We start from the raw sequence: 12,300 nt of genomic DNA on the forward strand, positions 1-12,300 counted from the left end.
GGTGGAGGGGGATAGGGCAGCTAGGGGCATTTGGGAGGATAGTTGGGGGAGGGGAAGGGAGGTAGGGAGTAGTGGAAAAGGAGAGAAGTAAAAGGCTGTGGGTGCATTGGTGGGATAGAGGGCCGGGGAGTGCTGGAATGGGAAAAGGGATGGGGCTAGATGGGTAAGACAATGACTAACGAAGATTGAGGCCAGGAACATACGGTGCAGGAGGAGTTCTCACCGGTGCAATTCAGAAAAGCAGGTGTTGGTGGGGAGAATTCAGATGGCACAGGCTGTTAAGCAGTCACTGAAGTGCAGAACGCAGTGTTGAGCGGCCTGCTCCACAATGGTGTGTCAAGTTGTTTATTGGCCACGGTGTGTCACTGGCCATTCATATAGAGAGACAGCTTGTTGGTTGACAAACAGATGTAAAATGAAGCACAGTGATTGCAGCTTAGCGCGTAGATCACGTGACTCGTTTCACAAGTAGCCCTGCCTTTGATGGAATGGGTGACACTTGCAACTGGACTGGAGTAGGTGGTGGTGGGAGGCTGAATGGGACTGGTCTTGCATCTAGGTCAATTACAGGGATACGAGCCATAAAGCAAGGGGCTGAGAGCAGGGGTTTTGTAGGGATGGACAAGGAAATTGTGTAGGTTTGGTGGGCAATGGAATACCACAGTGGTAAGGGGGGGGGGGGGGGGGGGGATAAAGGGAAGGACATTCCTCATTTTATGGTGTGACAAGCAGTAGTCACAAAACCCTGCAGAGAATGTGATTCATATGCTCCATTTCTGGATGGTACTGAGTCATGAGGGTAATGCACCTCTGTGGCTGGACAGTGGGGTGGGGGGTGGGTGGGGGGGAGGAGATCTACTTTTGTACAAGGTTGGGAGGGTAATTATGGTCTGGGAAGGCCTCAGTTAGGCCCTTGGTATATTGCGAAAATGAGCACTCATCACTACAGTTGCGACGGCCATGGCTAGGGAACGGACTTCTTAACACAGAATGGGTGCAGCTGTATAAGTGGAGGTATTGCTGGTGGTTGGTAGGTTTTATATGGTTGGAGATATTGATGTAGCCATCTTTCAGATGAAGGTCAACAATGAGGAAGGTGGCTTCATGGGTTGAGTAGGACCAGGTGGAGCAAATGGTGGGGATTGGGGTTCTGGAAGAATGTGGAATGCGTCTCCTCACAATCCAAATCATGAGGATGTCATCGTGAATCAGAACCAAGTGATGGGTTTGTGTGTCTGGGTGTTTAGAAAGGATTCCTCTAGATGGTCCATGAAAAGGTTGGCATAGGATGGTGCCACACGGATGCCCATAACCATACCCCAGAATCGTTTGTAAGTAATGCCTTCAAAGGAAAAGTATTTGTTGGTGAGGATATAGTTGGTCATGGGATTAGGAAGGAGATTGCAGGTTTGGAAAACATTGAGCACTGGGAAAGGTAATGTTCAAAAGCAGTAAGGTCATAGGCATTAGGGATGTTAGTGAAAAGGAGGTTATTGGTCTACAAGAGCAAAGATTCTCTCAGTGGGGACATAGAAACTAGCCACAATGTGGTGTCCTAGGTGACTGAGTTTATGGAGTTAGGAAACATGTAGAAGGAAGGACTGCAGGGTGGTGGATTGTGGTCTTCTGTGGATGTAAGGTTAGTTTGCATGTTGAGGGATTTGGGAAATGATGGTGAGGCAAGGTTTGAGGTTAAGAAATCCTGTAGAGTTAACATGGGGTGATTTGGGGCAGTTGGGGTGGGTCATGTTTGAATGGAGCAATTAAATAAGTCAGTCAGGGTTCAGAATTGGTCTTTTGTTGAGTCTGATTGGTAGGGTTAATGGTAAATATTGTTTCCGCCATAGGGATCGGGAGATAGAGAGAAGGTCTTTAACAAGCCCTGCATGATTGAATTTGGGACTGGGGCAAAGGGTGAGGCCTTTGGAAATGACTGATACTTCTGTGGGGCTAAGGCTTTATGAGGAAAGGTTCATGACTGTATTTCAGGTCAGTTTAGGTTCTGGATTCTGTATGGTGGTGGAAGAGAGTTTTTGATGGTAGGGTAAATGGAGTAGGTCTGCAAGGCAGGGATTGTCAGCTATGAGGTTGTGTGGGGGAGGTGTGGACATTGTTGTAGAGGTGGTGGATAGTGGTAGTCCAAGGCAGAAATAGGGAGTGAACAGGGTGGAGAGGAGGCACTGAAAGAAAGTTTGGGCCTGAGTGATATGGTTTTGCAGGAATAAGTTGGCGACGGTTAAGGATTGGCAGAAACTGAACAGATGGACGTCACTGTGGAAGGAAGGGTTATAGCCAGAGATGCGTAATTTGATGGTAAGGTCATCTGGGGAGATTCCACAAGCCGAGCAACAATGCAGGAACAATATGTGGGATCCGGTTCTGGCTAGGGATAAGGAAACTGTTCTGTATTGGCACAGATGGAAGGAGTGAGGCTCCATAGTGGTGGATAAAAACGTGTGAAAATGCATAAATAACCTAGAAATACGTCCAAAAAAATTCACAAAAATGCACCCAAACACATGGCATAAATCATGAAAAGGATGAAATAGATTAAGCAAGGGAAAACAAGATGAAATCTGAGGTAGTAGGACGATATAAAAAAGCGAAAACCAACTGAAATAAGTGAGAAGACACAATGAGATCAAAAAATGAATAATGTAATGTGGATTGCAGGTCTGTGGGTGGACAATGGGTGGACAAGTGTGAAGAAGGGGGACAGAAGGTGTGACTAGATTAGGTGAAGTTGTTGGTGCAAACTGGAATAGAGAAGAGAAGTAGTGGGGGGTGGGGAAGGGTTGGTGGATGAGATATAAGTTCGTGTGGCTCAGGAATGTATGGGGAATAACATGGGAAAATAAGTGAAAGCGGTCAATTTGATATGCGTGACATGAGATGCTTCTCCAACAATCAGCGCAGTCTTGTAGCTGTATGTTGCGCACAGCCGAGACGGTTGATACAATGTGGCTCGTTAGTAGAGTATGCAATGTGGTTTGTAAGGAAAAAAGAGAAAGAAGGATGGATATCGAGTATTATAATAATGCATTAGAAAGTAGTAACACAGGAAAACAGCACTGTGTTAAAAGATGAAAGAAAAGTTATAAGTCAGCCCCACTGCCCAAAATCATCCCATCAACTTCCCAGAATTTCTTAAACTAGAACATTGCTTCACCATCATTCCCCAAATCCCACAATATGCAAACAAACCTTACATCCACAGAAAGAACTGCAATCCACCAGATAAAAATTGATTCTGAACTTATAATTCTATCTGCTGACAATCTAGGAAATGGTTGGTATCTTTAATATAGGAGGGAAGCAACTAGAAGGAAGAATTAGGTGAATACCAAGGAGGCTTCAGACTTTGGAGAAGCTGTGCAGAACAATCATCACTTTAAAATTAGCCTAGCATATTACAAGAAACGAAATAAACCTCTAGTAAAAACCTTCGTGGACTTTAAAAAAGCATATGACTGTATCCATAGACCTTCAATGTTAAAAATCTTAAGAAGTTTTGGGCTCCATAAAAAATTAATCAATTTGATGGAACTCACCTTAACCAACACAGTATCAAAAGTCAAGTTCACGGGGGAACTCTCTGGGCCATTCACCATAAAAACAGGTTGAAGACAAGGAGATTGTTCGTCACCCCTGCTATTCAACTGTGCTTTAGAATACATAATGAGGGAATGGTACAATATTAACCCAAAGAAGATCCAAATTGGAGGACCCACACAAACCATAAGTTTAAATTGTGTAGGACTTGCTGATGACCTTGCTCTCTTGTCCAACAGTATCTAGGAAACCAAACAACAGGTTATCTAAATACAGGGTGTTACAAAAAGGTACGGCCAAACTTTCAGGAAACATTCATCACACACAAAGAAAGAAAATATTTTATGTGGACATGTGTCCGGAAACGCTTAATTTCCATGTTAGAGCTCACTTTAGTTTCGTCAGTATGTACTGCACTTCCTCGATTCACCGCCAGTTGGCCCAATTGAAGGAAGGTAATGTTGACTTCGGTGCTTGTATTGACATGCAACTCATTGCTTTACAGTACTAGCATCAAGCACATCAGTATGTAGCATCAACAGGTTATTGTTCATCACGAACGTGGTTTTGCAGTCAGTACAATGTTTACAAATGCGGAGTTTGCAGATTCCCATTTGATGTATGGATTAGCACGGCGCAATAGCCGTGGCGCGGTACGCTTGTATCGAGACAGATTTCCAGAACAAAGGTATTCCGACAGGAAGACATTCGAAGCAATTGATTGGCGTCTTAGGGAGCACGGAACATTCCAGCCTATGACTCGCGACTGGGGAAGACCTAGAACGACGAGGACACCTGCAATGGACGAGGCAAGTCTTCGTGCAGTTGATGATAACCCTGATGTCAGCATCAGAGAAGTTGCTGCTGTAAAAGGTAACATTGACTACGTCACTGTACGTAGATTGCTACGGGAGAATCAGTTGTTTCCGTACCACGTACAGCGTGTACAGGCACTATCAGCAGCTGATTGGCCTCCACGGGTACACTTCTGCGAATGGTTCATCCAACAATGCTCAATGGAGCACGTTACCATGATTTCATACGGGATACTCTACCTGTGCTGCTAGAACATGTGCCTTTACAAGTACGACAGAACGCGTGATTCATGCACGATGGAGCTCCTGCACATTTCAGTCGAAGTGTTCGTACGCTTCTCAACAACAGATTCGGTGACCGATGGATTGGTAGAGGCAGACCAATTCCATGGCCTCCACGCTCTCCTGACCTCAACCCTCTTGACTTTCATTCACAGGGGCATTTGAAAGCTCCTGTCTACGCAACCCCGGTACCAAATGTAGAGACTCTTAGTGCTCGTATTGTGGATGGCTTTGATACAATACGCCATTCTCCAGGGCTGCATCAGCGCATCAGGGATTCCATGCGACGGAGTGTGGATGCAAGTATCCTCACTAACAGAGGAGATTTTGAACATTTCCTGTAACAAAGTGTTTGGTCACGCTGGTACATTCTGTTGTTGTGTGTTTCCATTCCGTGATTAATGCGGTTTGAAGAGAAGTAATAAAATGAGCTCTAACATGGAAAGTAAGCGTTTGCGGACACATGTCCACATAACATATTTTCTTTCTTTGTGTGTGAGGAATGTTTCCTGAAAGTTTGGCCGCACCTTTTTGTAACACCCTGTATACAAGAAATAGCACAGAAAATTGGTCTTGGAACATCCTTTGAAAAAACAGTCATCATGTTAAGTGAACTACCACTCATAAACAAAGTTGCCACAGGAAACCAAGAAATGACAACTGTAGATAAATTTAAATGGCTGGGAGAAATCATAACATATAACCTCAATGAAAAGCCAACATGGCATAACAGAATAAACAAATTGACTTGAGCACAATATATCACCAAGAAAACCTACAACAAAAAGAGCCTGTCAATAGCAACAAAATTAAAACACTACAAAACAGTCACTCAACCAGAAATAACATATGCAAGTGAAACCATCTTCAAAACAACTAACACTGCACAAATAGACAAGATACTCAAAATAGAGAGAAGAATCATCAGAATGTGCATCAACAAATCTTACCAGAAAGATGAACACTGGAGAGTAGCTACAAATGAAACAGTCTACAAGAAAACAGAACTGGTAATGAGTACAATCAAAAGAAATGCACTTCATTTTTCAGACATCTAATCAGAACAAGAGAGAACAGGATTATCAGGAGAATAATTGTGGAACAGTAAGTGCAACATTAAGTGGAGTACAGAAATCAAGGAAGATATGGATGAGCTACATATTACATTAGAAGAACCAAGAAACAAAACTGACTAAATCAGGAAACTCATAGACAAACAAACCAGAATGCCAACGAGATTCAACAAACAGACAATAGGAAGGGTGATTTCCGATGAAGAAAGGAGGATGAGATCCGAGAGAATGAAAAAGTACTGGGCTGATAGGAAACTGAAAAATTCTTTGTATAAAGTTGGCTAGAGTGGTCCAATGAAGGCCAAAAAATGTAAAAAGGGTAGTCTTTGTACTATGGGTTGCAGGTGTTGACCAACTAAGGCATATGTACATTTAGTGAGTGCTTTGAAACCAGAAACTATAGAACAACCAGGGTGATTGGATTTGCAGAGCTTAGGAAGAAGGTGTGTGGTTTGGGTGAGGTAAGAAGTTCTATGGACTGAGGTGTAAGTCCTGGTGAGGGGCCGAGGTTTCCCTGGATTGTATAATCTGCCAAGCCAATTTCAGACTGCAACAACATGCCAGACTTCACCTCAAAAAGCTATCCCACCTTCCCTAAACTACCTCAACAGTGGTGTTTCCCTTCCTGTCCCTCTGCAACTCCCCAGACAGCCATGTCATCAACTACCACTCCTCTCCTAAAAAGCTTGGCCAACCTCCTTAACATCCCAACATCCCACAGCCTTCACCACTGCCCCACAGACCTGTAATAACTCATAATCACGAGCACCAGTCACAACAGTACAGTATTCTTAACCTCTCATCCAATGCACTCTCCTTGCCTGAATTATCTTTATTATCCAAGGGTCTCACTTTCAGCCTTAAACCTGCATTTAATCATGCTGCTTTGGTAAAAGAGCTACGTTCCTTTACGAGTAATGTCAACTGGAAATATCACTTTGCAACCCAAACCGAAAACCTTCCCAACAATAAATGTGACATTGAACCCTGCCTTGAAAAGTCTGGCCATGATCCTAACTTGATCCATCCCAATACCTCAGAATCATCCCTTATCAGCTTTCCAAGAATTCCTCACATCCAGCATTGCTTCACAACCTTTCTTCATGTCTCTAAAACACAACCCTATCCTGACCTCTAAAGAATTCCAGGCACTACGTTCCCTAAAAGCTGAAGACTCCATCATTACCCCCCCCCCCCCCCCTCCCTGCGCCCCCAGCAGCAGACAAAGGATCTGCCACTGTGGTACTTGAGTGACAGGAGCATGTTAATGAAGGTCTATGCCGGCTGTCTGACACCTCTACATACAGCACTTGTCAGCAAAGATCCAATTCCAGTTATTCAAACTGACCTGGAGCCCCTCCTAATCTCAGGCCCTTCGCAAGGACTTACACCTCAACCCATAGAACTTCTTACCCCCTCCACAACCTTTCACCTTCTTCCTAAGATCCACAAACCCAATCATCCTGGTTGTCCTATAGTTGATGGCTTCAAAGCACAAACCATACGTATATCTGCCTTAGTACATCAACACCTGCAACCCATAGTACAAAGACTTCCCTACTATATTAAAGATACCAAACATTTCCTGGATCATCTGAAATCTGTGCCCATCCCACACCCACCCACCATGTGCCTCGCTTGTCACCATTGATGCCAGCTCCATCTATACCAACACCCCCACGTGCATGGTCTGTCTGTCTGCTGCTGAACATTTCCTCAGTCAATGCCCACCTGAATCCAAGACAATGGCATCCTTCTTGCTCATCTTAATCAACTTTATACTTACCAAAAATTACTTCACCTTTGAGGGGTGCACACACACAAACAGATCAGGGGTAAGGCCATGGGAACCAGGATGGTTACTTCCTATGCCAATCTTTCTATAGGTCACTTGGAGGGGGTTTTCGTGGGATCTATAAGTCTTCAGCCCCTTATTTAGTTTACATACAGTGATAACATTTTCGCCGTATGGACTCATGGGGAGGCTGACCTGTTAAAATTCCTGGAATCTCTATATAACTTCTCCCAATTAAATTTCACATTGTCCTATTCCAGATCCCATGCCACTTTCCTTGATGTTGATCCCATCCTTACCAAAGGCCAGCTACACACTTCTCTCCCTATCAAACTCACTAACAAACAACAGCACTATTCACATTAGGACAGTTGCCATCCTTTCCGTGTCAAACGTTCTCTCCCATACAGCCTTGGCATTCGAGACAAACATATTTGTTTGGATGCAGACTCTCTACAGCAATAAATCACCACTCTCACTTCCACCTTCAGTGGAAGTAATTATTCCAACAGCCTAGTTCAAAAGCAGATTTCCTGGGTCATCACATTCACTCCTGGTACTGCTGATCCCTCCAAAACACAATTTCGGAGCACATCACTTGTCACTAAGTATTATCCTAGTCTTGAATGTATCAGTCAGGTATTTCAACATGGCCATAACTTCCTACAATCATACCCTGAAATGAGACCCATTCTGTCTGAGATTTTTCCCACCACACCTGGAATAGTTTTTCGTCACCCTCCCAATCTCCGTAATATCCTCATCAGACCCTATGCTCCTTCTGCACCCATCTCCCTACCTTACAGCTCCTATCCCTGTGACTGTCCTCAGTGCAAGACTGGCACTATGCACCCTCCTACCACCACCTATTCCAGCCCTGTAACTGGAAAAACTTTTACTATTAAAGGGAGAGCCACCTATGAAACAAGATATGACATATACCAGCTGTTAGGTAAACACTGTTCAGCCTTTTACATCAATACGACTAACACCCAGTTATCAGTCAGGATAAATGGGCATAGGCAGAGGGTGTATACAAGCAACACACAACATCCTGTAGCAAAGCATGCTGTACAATATGACAGCCATGACCTTGGTGCCTGTTTCACCACACACATCATCTGGATTCTTCCCCAGACACCAGTTTCAAAACTCCACATGTGGGAACTAGCACTACATTGTGTCCTCAGTTCCTCCCACTCACTTGGCCTTAATTTACGTTAATTCTGTCGTCTCAGCATATACTACTCCTTTCTTCACTCCATTTCAGTTTTCTACATCTTTCATCTTCTGACTTGTCTATTTTTTGCTGTCCTCCCTTCCACCTCTGTTACATACAATGCACTTAGCTTTTCACTATTATTAATTCATGCATGATGTTTAAGTAGTAATCACTGTCTCGCACGTTACCCTGTCTTCCACCTCAAAGCTCTCAGGTTTTCAAATCTCACCCAGTGCAGTCTCCAACAATCAGTCTCCCCTGACCCGGGGTTCTGGGTGACATCTTTACTTCACCCCTCTTCCTTTCTTTTTTTTTTTTTTTTTTTTTTTTTTTTTTTTTTTTTTTAAGTGAAAGTTAAATCCATTTGTGTGTGTGTGTGTGTGTTCCACTGCGCCACTTGGTGAGTAAATTTTTTTATCTGTCCATTTACATTATATTATCAATAATTGATTATTTTTGTTGTTATAGAAATATAATTAGTTACAGCTATGTGCTGACATCTGTTAAATATGGTACTTCGGCTACTAACTATATATTCTTGAATGATTTCCTGCAAAATATTAATCAGTCACTTTTAATGAATAAGTATAACATTATCAGCACAAGTATGACATAGGAGCAAACTGAAAGCAAAACAGTCTTGATTACTGAAAATTAAAATACATATCTACTACAAAACAATGTTTTAACAAGGCACCAAAACAACTTATGTAGTATTCCAAACCACTCAGTGTGAAATGCATTAAATATACAGGATGTGTAAATAAAGTTTCAAGACTGATCTCAAAACACAAAATTTATTAAATACTTTCATACATTGGACTAAAATTCTTCAAAATAAGTGCCTTGAGAATTCACGCACCTCTGCCAATGAGATATCCACTGCTGGTAAGCTCCCTGGAACTCCTTAACCAGAATGCTTTTCTAAACCTCTGCAAAGACTTTTGGACTGCTGCAATGCTGTCAAACTGCTTCCCTTTCAGGTATCTCTTCATCCGAGGGACAAAAAGAAGCCACTGGGGGCGAGATTGGGGCTACGGCAGTTCTGCCTTGTTGAACCGGGTCGAAACTTCAGTGATGGCGAAGCAGGTGTGAATAGTCACATTGTCACTGGGGAGCATACAGTTGTCTTTCTTCTCTGGGTGGACTCGATCCCTCAAATGGCAGAGCTCTCCAGTATAATACTGACCACTAACAGTCTATCCAAAAGGCACAAACTCAGCTTTGGTGTTGCAGAGGTGTGCCACTTGAAGCTTTGCCTCTTCAACTCTGGATCGTATCTGAAGACCCAGGTCTCATCACCAGTGACCACTTTGTACAAAAAATCAGGTACAGTTTGTAAACATTCAAGCATTTCCTGTGAAACAACCAGGTGCCACTCCTCCTGTTCATCCAAGATCACTTTAGGGACAAGTTTTGTACACACTTTTCACATAATTAGATCTTCTGCCACTAGGTGAAACACAGTTTGGTGATTCATACCCACTTCATCTGCAATCATTCTGATGCTGAATTGTTGGTCACCTTTAAAACTTGATGCACTTTGGCCACATTTTTGCAGTTCTGCTTTTTGAAGGTCTTCCAGTGTGTTCATCGTCCAGTGTGTTCATCGTCCTCCAAGTTTCCACAGCCATCTTTGTACCTCTTGTGCCACATAAAAACCATGGCATGTGACATGGCGTACTCTGGCCTCTTGAATAATTTCGAATGTTTCTGTACCGGTCTTGTTCAGTTTTATGCAAAATTTGATTAAACACTGCTGCTCCAAGAGGTGCTGCATTTTGGACACATTGATTGCTCAACGATGTTTCGAAACGGACACTCCCTGCACTTGGGATGTTTTCACTCCAGAGTTTCGCTGGTGAATGTCGATGCTTGGCTCACTTAGCCAACACCCCTGACCACCTGGTGCACGTGGTGAGACCGGTCTGCACATGCACCGCTACTCAGGAAAAAATCGTTTTATTTACACACCCTTTGTATATTAAAATAAATACGCAGACAACTGTGTTGTTTTGAATGACTTGTAGAAACACTGTTTTGAAGTAGATATGTATCTGAATGTTCAATAGAGAGGATTGGTTCTCTTTCAAGCTGCTCCTTTGTCTTACCTGTGATGATAATAGCAATGTTATCAGGATTAAATAAAAGTGACTGATTAACACTCTGTGCAAAATCATTAAAGAATGTTTAGCTGTTGGTCCAACTACACAACTGTCTTTTATACCATATTTAATAATTACCGGCTCAGATTTATCACTGATTATATTTCTACCATTAGTAAATCTGGTATCTGTGCACTGACCCTGTCTGACATAACATTTCCTTCAGATCCTATACTGACACAGTTTCTCTATTCATGTAAAATGGTTAAAAAAAATTAAGTCTTCTCTTGTCTGCCAAGGGAGTTAAGAATATGACCGACAAACTCTGTTTTTGCCAAATGTGCTGACTATTTTTCACTTGAACCAGGTTATGGTGAGGTAGTACTTACAGTTTTCTGCAAAAGTAAGAATGAATAATAATGGCCTGTAGTTTCCTAATTCACCTTAGATTTCTCATTTAGTGACTGGGTTTTCTTTGCTTGCTTTTGATTGGGAAAACTATCTTCTCCTGGTGCAGCAGTCAATACAACCATTAGTGACTGTACATAACTTGTACGACTGAAGACCTCTGACTTCTGCATTTGTACATTTAAGCTCTCAGTGTATAGTGCAGTACCCTCTGCCCTCCCCTAATTTCCACTCAAATGATAAGAGAAATCAATGTATTTGACATATAAATCACCTTTATTGTAACAAATGGCAAGATACACAATACATTCCACTCATTGTAGAGCTTGCTAGGCTGATACACACATCCATTCATTGCAGGATCTCAGAACTACCTGCCTGCTCTAAGTATACAGACGGGCACACCCAAATGCAGTTATACAATTTCCGGCAAAATGGACTGACAGACTTGTCCAGATGCAAACACTATGCCAGATGACATTACAAATTGCAACACTGATAGAGAGAACTTGACAGCAATTTTAGCTGATCTTCACTGCTCTTCTTTATGGGATATGATGCAACACCATGTTAAGTAGATAACTTGTTTTATTGTGTTTGCAACTTGTGTCTCATTTGCTTTGGTGAAAACAATGGTATAACTACTGCTTGCTATAGCAGTGGTTTGAGCTAAATTAATTGTAGTACTCATGTCACAGATTCTAAAGATCACACCGAAAACGAAATGTTTGCCTTAAACATACTACAAAGGGCTATTGTATGAGGTTCTTACAAAAGAAACCTGGGCAGTGCGCATACCTTTGCCTTGCATGTTACGGTGACGCCGTCTATTGGTAGAGACTGATGCATATGCACCATTTGATATTGCATACCTACAGTATGGTTTCATGTCAAAGAGAAAGTGATCACACAAGTTATCGTCCACTACCAAATGTGCGAGCGAGTAAGCAGGAACAACGAGGAATGATTTGATTTTTGGCGGCGGAGGGAGTTGGTGGCCGTGAAATATATCGACGGATGAAGGCTGTGTATGTTAAGTACAGTCTGA

The 12,300-nt window shown here is 42.6% G+C and overlaps 1 protein-coding gene across 1 annotated transcript in view; it reads right to left on the reverse strand.

The window, feature by feature from the left end:
* Positions 1 to 12,300, reverse strand: part of LOC126272090 (laminin subunit alpha-1) — a 1,228,077-nt gene that overhangs the window by 28,511 nt on the left and 1,187,266 nt on the right. The gene's annotated exons all lie outside the window — the stretch shown is intronic.

Source organism: Schistocerca gregaria, chromosome 5, assembly GCF_023897955.1.
Source record: "Schistocerca gregaria isolate iqSchGreg1 chromosome 5, iqSchGreg1.2, whole genome shotgun sequence".
NCBI classification, from domain to species: domain Eukaryota; kingdom Metazoa; phylum Arthropoda; class Insecta; order Orthoptera; family Acrididae; genus Schistocerca; species Schistocerca gregaria.